At 37.8% G+C, this 5,046-nt stretch overlaps 1 long non-coding RNA gene across 1 annotated transcript; it reads left to right on the top strand.

Moving 5' to 3' along the window:
- Positions 1–658: 658 nt before the first annotated feature.
- On the top strand, positions 659–3,005 carry LOC115923153. Its single transcript, XR_004063824.1, has 3 exons — positions 659–698; positions 2,137–2,262; positions 2,783–3,005. It is a non-coding gene; the product is annotated as an uncharacterized LOC115923153 (long non-coding RNA).
- Positions 3,006–5,046: the final 2,041 nt, after the last annotated feature.

Genomic DNA, 5,046 nt, shown 5'->3' with positions numbered 1-5,046 from the left:
CCGACACACACACACACAGAAGCGAACACAATGGCATTTTCCTCTTCAAATTCTGTGATTTGCTTAGCGTTATGGTAATTTTTTGTTTTCAAGGCACCTAAGTGATAGATCTAGAGCAAGCCACATACACATGCGGAAAATTCAAGAAAAAACAAAAACAAGAAGAAACTGAATTTGCGAGTTGGAATTAGATCATTCTAAATCTTCCGCCTCTGTACCTCGTCCCAGTCCGCTTCGTGTTATACCCAAAGAGATTCGATCATACACAGTATGTCCTCCGTAGGAGGACTAGAGGGCCAACTAAAATCGTGACCTTTGACATTTCATAGGTTTTGCATTGGATGCATTATGGGGTTTTGTCCGATTTGAACGACGGTTTTGGAGGGTCAATGAATATTCATGAGCAATGACGTAAAAAATACGCCAACTACTGTTTGTTGATTGGCCATCGACAAAATGTTTTATGTATTAGGTCATGCATAAAACATTTTTTGCATTCCCAGAATTCCCTACGATTTGAGCACGAAAATGGTGGTTGTATGAACTGCAACTTTCAAGTTATTCAATTACGAACAATGAAACATTTTTCTTTTAAGTGAATTCTATTATAATAGAAGTTTGTCAAGTACATCTCAGTGAAGCAGAAAATCTTCAGGCGAACATTGGCATCGAAGTGATACCCTATGATATCAAGAAAAGTAAGTAAAGATCCATTTTGTGTGAAGGTCTCTGAAATGATTGTGATGTGTTCGTCATTGCAGTGAGCGGCTCTCCGCATTGTCACAACGTATTACCCGGTTAACCCCTTACCCCATCCTCTTTTCTTTCTTCTGACCAAAGAATATTAACTGATTGAATGAACTCTACTTTAAGTCATCGACGGTAGTATTTTCAGAAACAATCAGGATTTTACCGTAGGTTATTTCATTAGAGCACATCTCATAATTTTAAGTTCAGTTCATAGCTTGATTTCCGATAGTAATCGGTCGTAGATGTGGAGACTGCGCAAATGGCTCATTGCTAGTCCAAGCCGATGAGATCTCGTCGAGCGGTTTATGATCTTCAATCCGCCGGTTCTAGCCGGCTGTAACACTCTACCAAGAAGCGACTGCGTTTCATGAGCTGGCGCGGCTATAACTTACAAAGTTACAGTGTGGTACTGTAAAGCCTAGGGCTAGGCTAGTATTCATAGCATAGTCTGGCCTGAATTTTCTGTCTCTTTTGTTCGTTAGCCCTTGATTTGGGTAGGGTCGGCTCCTCTCTTCAGCCGACCCTACCCAAATCAGAGGCTAACGAACGAAAGAGACAGAAACATTCGGGCTAAGCAAAGCCTAAGCAGAGCCTAGGGCTAGGCCTAGATCTAGGTCTAGTCTAGATCTAGCACTTAAATATAAACAGCATTTAACCCCGCATCTAGTATAGGCCTAGATCTAGGGCTAGATTCTAGGCCTAATGCATTCTAATAAAGAAAGACTAAATAAATGCCTGGTGTAGGTGGATTAAATAAATGATGTGGAAGTTATGGAGAGGGGGGGGGGGGTGCACAATCATTCTGTGCCCCCCTTTTTCAGATGTGGCATAGGTCTAGGGACGGGTCTAGATCTAGGTCTAGAGCCACCTACTAATAATACTGAAAATAGGCAATTACATCTAGATCTATAGCTTGTGTTATGCCATAGCAAAGAATTCCATAGCCATGGGTCTAGTCTCGTTTTTGCTACACTAGACTAGACTAGTCGTGCACATGTGTCATTATTGTGATCCAGGTCCAGATTCAGCTTAGTTTGAATGTAGATCTAGATCTACTACTAGGCTAGATCTACCATCAACAACAAAAACAAAAGAAAAAAGGTGTCTCCTCCCCCCCCCCCCCCCCCCCCCCACCCCACCCCTCTTTCCCTGATTTTGCTCTTACTCATGTCATTGTGCCTTGTTTGAAATAATTAGTTTATTTTCAGGATTTTATGCCACCCCTTTTAGTTTTATGTTGGTGAGAATTCTGGATCCAACCCTACATATGATATGGATATTTCTTTCTTTATTAAAGGACATGAACAAAGTTATAAACTGATAACTAATGCATGCATTTGATATTAGCAGGAACCTTACTAAGTTTATGTTTTCTTTAAATTGTAGATCCTATGGAACAAAGAAGCAGATAATGATCACAGAAGTGCAACAAAGAGCACCAGGACCTGATCATCAAAAGTTATGGTGTAGATCTAATTCAAGAACAGGACACCTAAGTTGAACTCTGGCAAGGTATGTTTGTATAAAGTTCGAAAATATTCAGGCTGTATAATCTAAGCCCATGCGAACACCGCACTCGACTAGGACTATATACAAAGATTTGGGGAACTGTCATCTTGTGTTGCATTATATCTTGTAATTCTCATTTATTCTCTAGCTTTTTATTTAGGTGACAAACTATGGTGTTGCTACAGTTTATTCTCTCAGCATATTAAAAGACGTACTCAAAGGCATTTTTTCCTCAATATTACATTATATCTAATAAACTTTTGTTCACAAAAGTCTAGCAAATAATAACTTAAAATAAATTGGAAATTACTTTAAGAATAATTGGAAATACATCTAGAACTCTAAACCTTTACTCTTCTTTTCAAAAAGGGCCCTATCAGATAGACATAAGTTTATCATTTTTTAATAAAATTAAAATGCAAGACCTACAAAAAGTGGGGAGGTACTATTTTTGAAAATACAATATAATGCAGCAGTTTTAATCTTATTTGATTTCTCCTCTCTTTTTGTTTTTATTATGCAGGTTGTCCCAATCTGCATGGTTTGATACCCAGGCTTCTTTTGTACAAGTCCCTAGTCCACCCTCATCTTGAGAACTGTTCCGGTGTCTGGGATCCCTACAACATCTAAGATGTCCAGGACGCTACTTCACAATGGGGACCACAAGAGAACCAGCAGTTTGACTGAGATGATCAGCACCTTTTAGTTGCCTACTATATCTACAACTACAAGGCACTCTGTAAGAAGATTGGGAATGGTGCACAAGATAGTCAATGGTCTCTCCGCTTTCCCTTGAAAATTTTCCCACTGCACTACTTATAGCTACTTGCGCCCTCTATATAGCAAACAATGCCTAATCGGTGCCTGTTGGTCCCCCATGATCCTCTTTTTCTTATATTAATTGAGAGCTGATTTGATGAGATAACCACCTTTCAGTGACCTTGCCAGGTGGTCTAATCCCCCTGGCCAAACTAGTACAGACGGGCTTTAACAAATCACAAGCAGGAAGTACCATGACATGACCCTAATTCAGTTGCACTAAGTCAGAAGCGACATAGACAAGTTTGTATTTGCCCAACACTCTGTCCCAAAGTTAATGGAACTGACTTCCAGCAAATATAGTGCATGCTGACAGTCCAGAGAACTGCCAGGGACTACTTCTGACGCATCTACTCTCTTTATCCCACTTAGAAACATTCTGTCTTCCTCGCACCACTTGTAATCTTTAGTAATAGTTCATCTTCGTGATAGGCTACAACGCCTTTTGAAGATTACCAGAAGAAGAAGAAGAAGATATATCGAGGATCATGAAAGTAATCATTTGTTCTTTTAAATGCGTGTACATGCATGTAACATAGTTTTTTGATATTTAATCTTAAGTCAAGTTCTGACAAAAATATTAGGGATGCTGAACTGAATAGTAAATTGAAGGGGTGGGGGGGGGGTATAAAATGATGTAGTTCAATAGTAATACTGTAGTAATATAATTAATAACATTAATAATAATAACAATATTAAAATAGTAACAATAACGACAATGATCATGATAATAGCAGTAATAATAATGATAATACAGGTAGTAGTAAAAACAACAACAATAATGTCTAATGTAAGATAAAGTACTCATAAAACTCAGTATATACCTGTGCTTTACATAATAAAATAGCATGTTGATATTATTGAATATTTTGTTCAAAATCTACAGTAAACTTTTACAACTGAAAAATTTGAATTCAAGAGACACCCCCCTCCCTCATCCTTTTTTTGATGTCATGTTGGATTTAAAAAGATCTTGATAGAAACAAAATATGTTGATAAATGAGTTCATAGATGTTAATAAATTAGTTAATACTGCTTACTTCTGTTCTTTTCATTTTCTTATTTTGTGAAATATATGTGATGATGCTGGTGATTATGATGATGTAGGCACTCTGTAATGATAATGCTGTATGACTGAGGTAAGATGGGGGCTGATACAGTCTTGTGTATAATTGAGTATGGTGTTTGACCTTTTGATGTTTGTTTATATCTGGCATCAGCGAGATAGATTTAACCATGATCTTTCCTAATGAGAGAGAGAGTGGGCAAGACTAATATATAAATGCAGTATGAAAAATGGTTGACAATAAAGATGAGGGGGAGGGGGTTAAATAAAGAATAAGTCAATGCCAAAATGATGAAAGCATAGGTAATTGGGGTGGGGAAGGGGGAGGGAGGGTAATAGAGCCTATGGAAATGTCAATATCAGAAGGGGTCCCTGTATTGAAAATGTTACTGTTGGGGGGGGGGGCAAATTAAAAAAAAATAAGTGGCGACGAATGCAAGAACAAAAAGGAGATAAAATTGAAATTTAATTGGGGATGGGGCACAATATGAAGATCATTGAAGTCAAGGTGAGAATGATTCATTATTTAGACACTAAAGATATGAAAATATCAATTGTTAAGTGGGCTAAATGAGTAGTGCAATTTGTCTGATTTAAAAATATTAAGTTAAAGTTAATAAACGAACAAAAAAAAAAGAGGTAAAAAATGAATTGAGGTACCACAGTGAAATGGGGTCATTATTTTTGCCTTTTAACTGAACTGAATTTTTTTAAATGTACTTGTGGCCCCAACGAAGTCAACCATTTAAAAGTTTATTAGCCCCCCCCCCCCCCCCCCCGGCCCCACACACACACACCTCCCCAACTCTGACCTTAATTTATTCTACATTTATCGGCCCAATTAAGGATTCTGTCGATATAGTAACGCATGCGCATTGTCTTTTTTTATTGCGATAATATGC

The sequence above is a fragment of the Strongylocentrotus purpuratus genome, unplaced genomic scaffold, assembly GCF_000002235.5.
Source record: "Strongylocentrotus purpuratus isolate Spur 01 unplaced genomic scaffold, Spur_5.0 spur5_scaffold_13, whole genome shotgun sequence".
Taxonomy (NCBI): domain Eukaryota; kingdom Metazoa; phylum Echinodermata; class Echinoidea; order Camarodonta; family Strongylocentrotidae; genus Strongylocentrotus; species Strongylocentrotus purpuratus.
The sequence above is the reverse complement of the archived record's forward strand: the minus strand, read 5'-3'. Positions and strand labels throughout refer to the sequence as shown.